Raw genomic sequence first — 13,573 nt, forward strand, 5'->3', positions numbered from 1 at the left:
CACTATCTGCAAGGAGTTTGCATGTTCTCCCTGTGCCTGCGTGGGTTTTCTCCGGGTACTCCGGTTTCCTCCCATACTCCAAAGATATGCTGGTTAATTGGCTCCTCTCTAAGTTGGCTCTCTATGTATGCATGTGAGATAGGGACCTTAGATTGTAAGCTCCTTAAAAGGCAGGGACTGATGTGAATGTGCAACTATGTAAAGAGCTGCGGAAATTATCGGCGCTATATAAATATCTGTAATAAATAAATAAATAATAAGACTGACTGCACTGTGCACAGCAATACAGCCATGACAAGCTTGCCCTTCCCCCTTCTCAGGTACTTACGCTGGTTGTATATAAACATATATCTGAAGATTTTGTTATCATTATGTAACTAAATTTTTCTTTTTTTTCTCCCGGGAGATGAGTTATAAAAAAGAATACAGAACCCATTTAGGTTCATCATGACTAGAGTTGGGTTTTTTCCCCCCTCTTTGAATATTCTATGTCTATACCATAAGGAGGCCTTTGTACTCTGCTTTGCCTTGGGTTGACTTCAGTTTATTGTTATGGTTGCAGAAATCTTTTAATAAAGCCTTAAGTCCGGCTTCCATGCTAGATAGAACGACCAACATTTGTATGAAGGGCGGCTTTGAAGATTTTATTACAGGCTTGGAAGGCAGAGCAAGCATTAGCACTCCTCGTTTTCACACTCGATCAGGAGGGCCGCAGGGTGTAGAAATGGCCAACGATATTTCCAAATAATTGATCTTTCTTCTTTTTTTGGAATGAAAAGGGGAACTTTGGCTGGGCCCGCACAATGCACCATTTTGCAACTGCGGAAAAACATTTTAAAGCATGTGATCTTTAGCTCCGGGCCAGGTCGGGCATGTTTCTTATTACAGCTTTGACCCTCACCCGTCATTCTCTTTGTAGAAATGGCCCCTTTCCCCCCCCCCCGATCGTCAAACTACTGACTAGCACATGATCTAATGGATTTCACAGCACATAAATACCGGCCTAATAAATTGTCCATAATTTGGATTGTCTAATTATAGAATCAATGGAGCATTTGATTTACAATTATGATTAAATATGACCTGACGCATTCCATGAATAAGTAAATAATATGGAAAGATGTGTGTGTGTGTGTGTGTGTGTGTGCGCAAAGAAAGCAAGCGGAATATTAGGGGCCACCGACTTGTGAATGATATACATTTCTGTGTTATAAAAAATATGCATACAAAACATAATTAAAGAACACAATTGCCAGAGATTGCCTGGATTTCAGTCTTTTATGTTATAAATGCAAAACATCATTGAACCTTTAATTTACCATTTGTATATAGTAGAATGTTAAATAAGAATGCCGGGATGTATGTAAATGAACCCTTGCAGTGGGACTACCCTAGCACTGCAAGGGTTAACAGCTCATTTTGGTCTAGAGGTGAAAATAAATAATATATACTCACCCGATCCTCGTTTCTGCGGCGGTGACAGTTCACCTTTCTCCCCATCCGCTCTGGCTGTGCTATGTCCTACCCGGTCCTCACATCCAATAGACCTGCATTAGATGTGATGACATCACAGGTCCTTAGATTGCCAGAGCCCAGAAGAGATGAGGCTGTGGGGACCGGTCTTGCAGCCAAGCAGGACCGAGAATCAGGTGAATATTTCTTCTTTATTTTCATCCCTTAACAAAACAAGCACTTAACCCTTGCAGTGCATGGGGTAGCCCCAGAGCAAGGGTTAATTTGAATGAATCCTTGAGTTCTCCTTTAAAGCTGCAGAAAAACAAAAAAGATCCAATGGAATTACACATATGTGAACTGTCTTGTCAGCCAAAGGATGTGTAACTCTGTCCAGCCATTCTTTTGAGTCCTATACCTCTGCTCTCTCCTCCTGTTAGCATGTTCGCTGTGTGTACATGTTCCCGCAGCGGAGCCTGATTGGCTACCGGTGCTGCCCCTTCTCTTCAGCTGTGGAAGGATAACAGGAGGGAGGGAGAGAGAGAGAGAGAGATTTTTTTGTATATATATAGGAGGGAGGGAGCGATAGAGGGGGGGATCATTATCCTTTTCTAGCATCTTTGTTTTCTAGCTCCCTATTTGAAGGGGGACCATAATAATAAAGGGGAACTCCTTTTTTGGATTTGTTTTTGCCTGGACCCCCCTTAAAATCCACACTAGATCCCTATCTGGGATAAGGGTCTAGTATGGATTTTGGAGGTGCCACAAATAGTTAATTTTAGACTGGAGAGCCTTCCGATTTTGTATACTATACCGCAACTGAAAAAAGGTTGAGAAACGCTGACATAGGAAGACATTATTAATATTAATAATAATAAACAGCTGCTTTGAGACCATTTAGGGACATTGTTCATCAAAACCATGGCCAGCTCAGTGAAATTTGGGGTCCAGGGCAAATCTAGTAACGCCCAATGCTGGTCATGAACGTACTGATGAACAAACCATCAACCACGAGTTTAATTGTTTCAAACGTCATTTTTGTTGAAAATGGTCATTTCTGTCAAATAAAGATAAAATGTCTTGACCAATGGGATCCTTTGAACAATTGTATTCCTATGTGTAAGGCCAGTATAGGAATAAACTTGCATTGCCCAGCATACGGACATGAGGTGGCCCTCATTTCCAAGAACAGGTTACTGCTATTTTCCTAATTTCAACACTTTATCTTCCTTGAGAATCTTCTGGGGCTCTCCATGGTTTTATAAGAGGTTGTATGGTAAAGTTAGCAGATTTTCCGACCTGAGGATACCCCACCAACCACACCCACTTTAACCACACCCACAGAACCACACCCCCATTTGTAACCACACCCACATAATCACCCCCCCCATTTTTTGCATGCCCTAAAACAATTGGTCACAGGCTTATGAAAGAAGCAGCAGACATTGAAGATGTAAACACAAAGTGCGCTGAGCACTATAAGGTTAAGAAGGTTATAAGGTTAGGCTAACAGCTCTTAGCAACCTGGGATGCTCTGACCCACTGAGATGCCTCCTGTGGCAACTGAATCCGGCTTCCTCACTGCAGCGATGGCCCTGGGTCTGAATGTTGTATAGAGTGCGCTGGACTTCTTAGCTTCATATCTTAAGCTGGCTTAGGCTTACAATAGAATGCTGCAATGACCAGCTCCATGCCATGATGTTCCACCCACTGCTAAAGTCAGAAGGGATGATATAGGATCATGTGCATCACATTCCCAGACAAAAAAACTCATACAAAAAAGGTATGTAAGCAGCGATATAAAAATAATGGGGCACTCCAGGGGGAGGAGGGGTCTGGGGGGCACTTAGAGATCGTCATAATGCGTGCATGCGGGTGGGTGATGTGTAGGGGCAGTACAGGGCATTGAAATACATTGTGACAATGCATCACAAGTTTAAATTTTTTCTTAGTTGAAATGTCACAAAACGACACTTCATTCAAGTCTCTGCGTCGTGTTGCGCTGTGGTGACATGTCTGTGATTTTACACAACCCCCCGCAAACCCACCACAGGGCAGCTTTGTGATGGGAACAAGGTACATAGAGAAAAGTTGTGTTCCAGGTGCCCTTGGGTTGAGTCTGTGTTGCATCTATGCAGATTAGACATGTGCGATTCGTTTCATTCCAAATCAAAATTCAGATGAGTTTTCCAAAATTCGGACATTCGGACACATCTGAATTTCTGAATCCCAATGCATCCGAATGTGTCCGAATCTGAATTTCCATTCCCAAATTTTGGATCCCGTCCGAATTTCGTTCAAAAACTAAACTGAATCGGACATGTGACTTTTCTGGCCAATCAGATGTGTTCTTTTCAGTTGGAGCTCCCGAATGCCATTCCGGTCTGGGAGCCTCAGCTTTAGTAATATATGTGTATGGGTCCCAGACCCCGAATATATGTGTATGGGTCCCAGGCACCCGGCTTTCTGATTGGCCGGGAAGACGGCTTCATGCTTTCTCGTCACCCCGTGATTACATGCGGCAAAGGCTTGCCAATTGGCCAGAAAGCTGGCTCCATGCTTTCTCGTCACCTAGTGACGAGAAGCATGAAGACAGCTGCCCTACTAATTGGGAAGCCGGGTGGCGAGTCTTTACACGCCACCTGGCTTCCCGGCTAATCTGGAAGCCAGGTGGCGAGTCATTACACGCTGACTAGCTTCCTTAATGGGACTTCCGGTATTGGTACTCGTATCGGCGAGTACCGGAAAAAAAATATCGGTACTCACACTCGATACCGAAAAACCGGTATCTGTACATCCCTAGGTGTCTGTGGTATTCGCAATGAATATTCGAAAACTCATTTGAAACTAACGAAAATTCGGATTTGGTCAGAATTTAAAACCCAAACCGAATTGAATTTAAGATCCAAATCCTGAATCCCGAAATAACGAAAAATCCGAACCGAACTGCATTTTTCCGCAGCTTACATGTCTAATGCAGATTAACTGTATCTATGCAGATCAACGCAGGCTCAACGCAAGAGCTCGACAGAGATAAAGTGAATGAGCCCTTTAATCTGATCTTTTTTATCTGTATATCTAACCCGACATAAAAAGACGAAGCTTCCTTTCCCAGACTAATGTAGTCAGTACCGTGGAGCAAATTGATTCTGAAAGCTATCATTTTTCTTCAGGGATACATTCATTTTCTTTTGTGCTTTACAAGATGTAAATAAGTGTCACCTATTGCTGAGAGTGAATACGGCTCTCCGCTCGCCGTGTCCGCTATGTCATCTAACCGAGGAGTGATTTATGGCCGGAATACAGAGGACGAGTGAGCCAGCAAAGGAAGATGGAATAGTCAAGTCCAATGTTATTTCACGTTCCATTCACTGGCGGGATGACAGCGAATGACAACAGGGTACAATTCATGGGAGTTTATCATGTATCCAGCGCCGGAGTAATTTAGCGTCATTTCTTTTTTTCCCAGTGAATACAATTCTCAGAAATTACAAGAGCAAAACCAGCATCTCTTCGCTGCGCAAATTGATGACATGCAGTTCAACACTAATGTCGTGGGCTCATTGAGAGATTTTCAATATTTCGTCGCATTGTAGTGGAAGTATTAACAGTAGCAAACAAATGGTGAATATTGCAATGGTGCCAAATTATTATTCTGTAATATATATTTTTCCATTATATCAAAGCCCAGCACCAGCTACTAGAAAATTTAGTTGGCTACTTTACAACTGTGTGTATTATAAAGTAGTCACTGCTCCAAGCTCACTTTTGTGATGGACTACAATGTCATGTTTAATTTACTAATATCTATTGAGATTGTAGTCCATCAGGAGATAATCAGCAACTTGGAGTGGTGACTAGATTCAAAGCCCAGCACCAGCAATTAGAAAATGTAGCTGGCTACTTGACAACTGTGTGTATTATAAAGTAGCCATGGCTAAAAGCTAGCTTCTGTGATAGACTACTGTCTCACATTTAATTTACTAATTTCTATTGAGTTTATAGTCCATCACAAGAGTGAACTTGGAGTGGTAGCTAGATTCAAAGCCCGGCAACAGCTACTAGAAAATGTAGCTGGCCTTTATGACAATTGTGTGTATTGTAAAGTAGCCACATCTCCAAGCTTGCTCCCTTGATGGACTACAATCTCACGGTTAATTTACTCATTTCTATTGAGATTGTAGTCCATCACAAGAGTGAACTTGGAGTGGTGACTAGATTCAAAGCCCAGCAACCGCTACTAAAAAATGTAGCTGCCTACTTTACTGTGTTGCAAACTAACAACCACTCCAAGCTCCTCCATGATGGACTACACTCTCACCTTTAGTTTACCACCTTGTATTGAGACTGTAGTCTGTCACAAGAGTGAACCTGGAGCAGTGACAAGATTCAAAGCCCAGCACTAGCTACGAGAGAATGCCACCACCCAAACTCTCCGCTCTGCCTCTAATTTTCAATAAATAACAGTATATTTACTTTAAGGGTAACTGTACATTTACAGTCACAGGACAACCACTGTCTCTTAGTTTGCCGCTCCAGAAGGAGGAAAGAGCGCTAGGGAAGCACCTGGCTAAGTAAGTAGTGTCAGTGGATTGGGGGAGGGGGGGCACCTTTGCAAAGACGCTGTCACTTTGCTCAGAATGAGCAAGGTACAGTGGGGAGAATTTACTAAAACTGAAGCAGATATCACATATAGATCAAATATATATTGTGGCAGTGTAAGCCAATGCCACGGTGTAGGATGGCGACTTTGGCACCCAGGAATCTCAGGCAGAGGGGCTGAGAGGGTCCAGAATGTGAAACACGTTATAAGGAAGAACCTGCCTTTTCAGGTCCGATGCGATCAGCTCCCTGCAGAGACCGGTGACTATCAGTCACCACTCCCTGCAGGGAGTCCCCCCCCCCTCCCCGCTCTGATCCTCCAGCGCTGAGTGGAGGAAGGGACGGGGGAGGGGATGGGCACAGCTGGCTCTGCCTCTAGATTCCAGTTTTAGTAAATTCCCTTCCATTTCTGAAGAACTCCAGGAATGTTTTTTATTAACCCTTACAGTGGGGCCACCCGCACATAAATAAGGTACATTTTTGTTAATAGTTGAGGTACTTGAATGTATTTTTAGGTTTAACTCCTGAGTTTAATGTCACTTTAATGCTTGGTCAGAGACATAATGACAAAGCATTGAGCTGGAAAGCGTCTGCGGAATACTGTAGAACATGGCAATAGAGTAAGATATTTCTGTTTATCATTTCATTTTTGCTGTTTGAACATCCTTGTTAGGCTCATTTAAATTGCACCCTGTTTAATGAAGAAGACAGCCCAGATAAATGCTAAACACCAACTTATATCTAAATATTTAATCTAAATTAATTACAGCAATTGCGTACAGCGTAGGCAAAACCGCAAGCTTTCATTCTGCTTAAATGGGACCAATAATGAACACAGCTAAAATGCTGTAATTAAGTGAAATTGAATTATATCATAGCGGCACTAATAATTGCATAGGGATCCGTATCAAGTATTAGTATTCAGAAGCAGATTACTGAGGAAAAAGAAGCTAAAAGGTACTCGGGCTTCTCATGGGCATGGTTAGTGATGTCCCTGCAGTCTCCATAATAATGTCCTCATCTACAGTAATCACATTATAGTCCTTTGTGGGATATGAAGCCTGCATCTTTCACGTAAGGGGTAAGCTCCTACTGACACCAATGCTGAGGAGAAGGGAGGTAGGGGGTTATTATATTCAAATGATACAAATCCTGGGGGTGTTGAGGTGGGAGCTTATTAAATCCCACTGACCCAATGCAAGGGAGGTGTTTATTGAATCCTACTGACACCAATGCAAGGGAGGTGTTTATTGAATCCTACTGACACCAATGCTGGGGGGGGGGGGTTGAAAAAAAACCTCAATATAAGGACAGCCCTGGTCCCACTGACACCAATGCTGTTTTTTTGGTTCTATAGGAGATATTTCCCCTGTTGGCAACATTGTCAGGACAAGAGATGCTGCGAAAATCTCCCACAGGAACACAGACAGCAAAGAAGAAACAGAAAATTGTCTAAATACTTATCATAATTTTTTCCCCCGGTACCCATACATGGCAGGAGGTGAATTACTGAAAGCATTTAGACCAGGGGTGCCCACAATTTTTTGTGTTAAGATCTACTTTTCAAATGATGAGCTTCATGAGATCTACCAAGGAAAAAAAACCTCCCTCGCTCTCTCTCTCTCCTGGCTGTCTCTCCTCGCTTTCCTGGCTGTCTCTCCTTGCTCATCCTCCTGGCTGTCTCTCCTCTCTCCTGGCTGTCTTTCCTCTCTCTCTCCTGGCAGAATCCACCAGAAAGGTGTCAGGGAGCTTGGCTCAGCAGACTCGGACTAATAGGTAATCATGTGTGCACAGCGAAATAAATATACCAAAATGGAATAAAGGGGCCGCCATTCACACCCTTCGTGATCTACCAGCATCAGCTTTGAGAGCTACTGGTAGATCACGATCTACCCAATGGGCACCACTGATTTAGACAGTTTTCTGGTTCTACTGGCACCTTACATGGCAGCATACTAGTGATAAATAGCTAGCTGACAATGAGGGCAATTAAGAATTATCTATTGACACAAGGGACTGAGGCTTGGATCATTTTCTTACCAAACTCTATAGTTGTTAGACCACACATATTCACTCTATAGTATTTGAGGCAGGTGTCATGTGACGACCAACTAGCTGCTTTGCAAATTGACTCAAGGGAGACCTTGGACTGTACTGCCCATGAAGTCTAGATTGATCTTGTGGATCAAGCCCTAACTACTGTTGGAGACTCTTACCCAGTTGCTCTGCATGCCCTCTGGATGCGGTTTACAATCCATGTTCATAGGGTTCTTGATGTCAACTGCTCCCATCTGGACAGGCTGCCCGTTAACAAGAACTCTGAGAGTCTGGAGGCAATGTAAGGGACTTCTGTTTCTGAGACTTCAGAATATTTGCCTGAGTAATCTATCATCCACTCTTGAATGTCTTGCCCTGGTTGGGTATGTCTTCCTGAATGAGATCCAGCTTTCCATGGGCCAGGGTTTTAGCCACAGAACCCACTTGGCCGTCACTGCATGGAGCATAGCTGTGGAGGCACATCTTATGGTGGCTATGGCTGAGTCACAAAATCAGCAGAGAGCTTCAGCTTATCTATGGTGCAAATGTTGTGTTCCTTTAGGAAATCTTGGTTGATTGCTCTTTCCAAGTTATATGCCCAGGTTCTTAATGCCAACGGAATGTCTCAGAATAATACCGAATCTTCCATTGGTAAAATAACCATTCAAGGGAGACACATGACCAATACGCCCGCCATAGGGGGATTATGTAAAGAGGAGGTATCAACCTCTGAAAGCAGATGTAACTTGCGAAGGTTGTTACTCATAAAGGATCCCTTTCCTACTTTCTGCCTTTCATTGTGAAATAGCTTCTGTCAAACCCGAGTGAATCATTTCGGGTTTGACAAAGAGGCATAGAGCCTCGAAAACGCGTAGCCAAACCACCCACCCACGGGACACAGGGTCCTTCAACCTGTTGCCTATTCCAGCAACTTTTTTCACAACGACCGCTGACCCAATACCACCTCTGCTCCCGTTCAGCCAACGAGTGGCAGCCTGGCCAGCTGAGCTCTCATTGTACCTGACGGAGAGCGTCACGGTCACGCGCACAGTCTACCCCGCTCCAACGAGCACTCCAGCCACACTCACCACCCCTCTATCTCTAACATTAAGGGACTCAATAAGAGCCGTGAAGCCCGGTGCTTACAGTCACACAGATCAGCTACAGATGCCGCCGTGTGTTCCATGCTGACAAACAGTCTTCACTTTTCAACGGCACAACACCATCTCGTCCTTCCAAAAGTGAGTTTACATTTATGCCTATCCATAGATTCCAAACGGTTAAACAATAATAATCCTAGGGTTGTAGCGCTTCTTTCCTTTGTTTTTCTTTAACTTTAACTAGAATTTCTTCTCTTATCTCTATTCTTTTCTCGAGGCTTCCATTGAACTCTCCCATCCAATGGTCTGTTTTGGTTTTTATTTTATCCTTTATTTAAGGATTTTAACAACATACCATATACAGAAAAGACAGATTGTCAAAGTGTAAAAGTAGGCAAATAAAAATAACACCATCAAAATACAATGAATGGACAGAAATACGGTGATCAGGTGACAGTCCAAGCAGAGATGTCCATGTGGGAGGATGTGAACCATCATGTCACATCTAAACTAAGAGCCATGGAGTCCAACTGCCGATGCAAAAACAGAGTGCAACCTATATACTGACACATTATAACACAGTAAGAACTGATGTGAGGAACAGGAAGAAGTTAGTAGAACAGAAGGAAGGAGAAAACAACTGAAGAGTAGAACAAGAGTAAAGAGAGCTGGAAAAGAAAGGAGGATGAGAAGAGAAAAAGGAGAGGGGAAAGAAGAAAAACGGAAGAGCGGATGAGGGGGAAAAGGCCAGGGGAGGGAGGGAACAAGGAGGAAGGGACAGGACTACTGGAACGGCAGCGAAACAATGGGGATCAGCCTGTTTTACTGCTAGCACATAAGACTCCACTAATGCAGTAGAAAATCCTGATGGTTCAGATTTTGTCCTCTGAGGGTGTACTTTTTCTTTCTTCCTGGGCCTGCTGCTCTGGGGTGATATCATGATGTAGATAATTGGAAGATAAAGGAAATTTGTACTGGCAGGGAACAGAACCTAGGGCCTATGGCTCTATGCATTTCGTCAAAATATTTCATCAGATACTCCTGATGAAGTCATGCAACAAAATGATTCATCATTTGATCTTTCCTGGTTCTCCACCTACCTATCTAAGCAATCCTTCAGTGTCACCTACAACTGTATATCCTCCTCTCTTTCCGTAGGGGTCCCCCAAGGCTCTGGGCTCAGACCACTTCCCATTTCTATCTACAACTCCTCCCTAAGCCAGTTCCAAAACCATATCTATGCAGACAATACCCAAATGTATTTCTCTGCTCCTTAGGTCACCCCTTCAGTCTGTTTGCCCATCAATAATTGACTAACTGGCATATCAGAATGGATGCCACACTTCTTCCTTAAAGTCAGTCATTGCAAACTAAGCTCATAATATTTCTTCATCATCACCTCCTCCCATACTCTCCTCTAAGACATCTCTAGATTCTCCCGCATCCTCTGGAACCCTCTATTCAAACCTGTCCAGCTATCTCCTTCTCTGTCCGTAATAACACCAGAGATTATTAATCAAGGTAATATCTTATTGCCTTAGAGCAGGGGTCAGCAACCTTAAACATCAAAGAGCCATTTGGACCCGTTTCCCACAGAAAAGAAAACACCGGGAGCCACAAAGCCATTTTAACATCTAAAATGAAGATAACACGGCATATATCGTTTCTTACCTTTATGCTATGTATAGCATGTATATAGGTATATGTGGGCTTAGTAACGCACTGGACTCTGGGCTTAGTAACGCACTGGACTCGGGGCTTACCCGAGACCCCGCAGAGCTCACCTGAGAGTGACCCTGCAGAGCACACCATAGATCCTGCACAGCCCATCTGAGGCTCTCTATGGTGTGCTCTGCAGGGCCTCAGGTGGGCTGGTCACCGGGGTCCCTTTCCCTGTACCTCCTCCCAACTCCTCTTACCTGCTGGGGCCTGGCCTCCTCCACCCCCTCACATGTCACATCTCCCATGCCGCCCCTGGTACAGCTGATACTCATGTAAGAGGCCCCCCAGGCTGCCCAGATCCCTCACATGGGTACCGGCCTTACCCCCCTGATGGCGGTGTTCTATCAAAGTTTGTGACTGTGTTACAATGTGTGACCGGTGACGTGGTCACACATTTCAATGTACGGTAATCCCGCCAGGTTTTTTGGCGGTGGAATGTGTGACCACCAATAGGTCAAGCATTTCAACACTTTCTCAGCGAGGCCCCTTCAGTAGTTCCGCCCTAGACAGGGAGCCGCAGCAGAGGAATGAAAGAGCCACATGCGGCTCCGGATGCCGCAGGTTGCGGACCCCTGCCTTAGAGGATCAGGAAGTATTTCTTCCCCTGTTTTTTTTGCCTTCCTCAAATGTGGGTAACTGAGTTTAGGGTTCTGTTTATGGGGGTTTTAAATTGTTTATTCATTCATTTTTTTTATACTGGCTGAGCTTGATGGACATTTTTCAACCTAACTAAGTAATTATGTGAAACATTTGGTCATTTTTCAGCAAGTACTCTAAACTGCAGCAACTGAGTTCTCTAAAAAGGATTTGTATGCATAACTATTATATATAAAAGCAAAGTAATTTTTTGTTGGAAAATGTTGAGCTGATGAAAGCAGGCATTCCATACCAATTGCTAGTTATGTATAATCCATTATTTGTACATCTACCATTCTTAAAATAACAAACTGAGAGCCGATACTAAACTTGTGGTCTCTTGTTGCGATTCGGGAAGCTCTTTGATTGTATATATTTACAATGGAACATTTCGTACATGCAAAGTTACACGTAAGGTATAATTTCATTGCAGACACAACACTAACTTTATGGTCCAAAACAAAAAAAAATAGTATATCCAGGAGCGTAACTAGAAATCACAGAACCCCATAGCAAAATTTTGTATAGCCCCCCCCCCCCCAAGGATACATGTGTCCAGAGACAGTGATCTATTCAAAATTGCATTTAATAATTTCACGTACATTACATGCAGACTGCCGCTTACAGATGTGGCTGCACAGACTTGGTGGGCACTGTGGGTGGGTGCACAAAGTGAGGGTGGGTGCAGAGAGTGAGTGGGCTGTGTGGATGCACAGCATCTCACCTCTCTTCCTCTGGCCAGCTCTAACCCTGCTTTCTCTATTCGGAGTGGCAAGGGGGATTTGCATATTAATGAGGCATGGCAGGATTTGCATATGAATAAACTAGTGTGGCTCATTAATATGCAAATCCCGCAATTATTATTATACAGGATTTATAGAGTGCCAACAGTTTGCGCAGCGCTTTACAATATAAGGAAGACATTACAATTACAATACAATTCAAGACAAGATGGTAAGGAGGGCCGTGCCCGCGAGAGCTTACAATCTAAAAGGGAAGGGCAAGTGGTACATGAGGGAGCTGTGTGGGGATTGACTACCATTACCATATGAATGAGCAGCGGGCAGTGTTAATGGCTCCTGCAGCTCAGTGGATGGCAGGAGAACAGAGGCTGCAGTAACTTTCAGCTGGACCCCCCTGCTTACCTGTCAGCAGTCCTACCAGCAGTGGAGATCACGCTCCCACGCCGTTGCTTCTCCTCCAGCCTAACTCAGGCAGAAGATAACTCCGCCCTCCCCGCTCTACACTGTGGCAGGGGAGAGGATTGCAGGTGTCCTTAGGTTCCGTGCAACTGTGCACAGTTTTTTGACTATAGGGACAGATGAGCAGCCCTGTATGCAGACTGGTTGCGTCCGGGGCTGCCCATCTCTCCCTGACCTCAGGTATTTGCTCCATGTGCAAAGACACACAGACAGCTGCGGAACCTCTCAGCCTGTCACTGGTTTGTACAGGCTGAGCGGCCACAGCTTATCGGAAACATCTGGTTTTACTCGCTGCAGAAATACCATATTCTGGGCAATGTACGGTCATAACGGCCATGTGAATGAGCCCCAAGGAAGAAAGTATGAGAAGTTCACTATTAGGGTTAGGGGGTCAGGATCCAATAAGTGGACTTTGTATTTTTCTGCATGGTCTGCTTTAAGCACCTCTCTCAAATGATTTGAGCTATTTTAGTGAAACATGCCCCATCCATTTTACAATATTATGTAACATGATGAAACAAAAGAATAAGAAAAAAAGACTGATCGCTTTGTGCGGCTATCAGCTGAGAATTCAGGAAAATAATCACATTATTATTTGTTTTGCTATTCTTTTTCATTTCACAGCAATCTCTGAAAACCAGGTCTTCGTGTTTCTCTGCCAACGTTCACATTAGTTTTTTGTTTTTTTTTACAGAAAACAAAACTGGAGTACAAAGTATAGGAAGGGAGATTCAGGTAAAAACTCCCACTCAGAAAAAGTAGAAAAGACACAGCCAAGTGAACTTGCTAAAAATATTTATTTTTCAGTTGCCCTGGACCCCC

The sequence above is a fragment of the Nanorana parkeri genome, unplaced genomic scaffold, assembly GCF_000935625.1.
Source record: "Nanorana parkeri isolate BGI_ZX_2015 unplaced genomic scaffold, ASM93562v1 scaffold324, whole genome shotgun sequence".
Lineage (NCBI taxonomy): Eukaryota > Metazoa > Chordata > Amphibia > Anura > Dicroglossidae > Nanorana > Nanorana parkeri.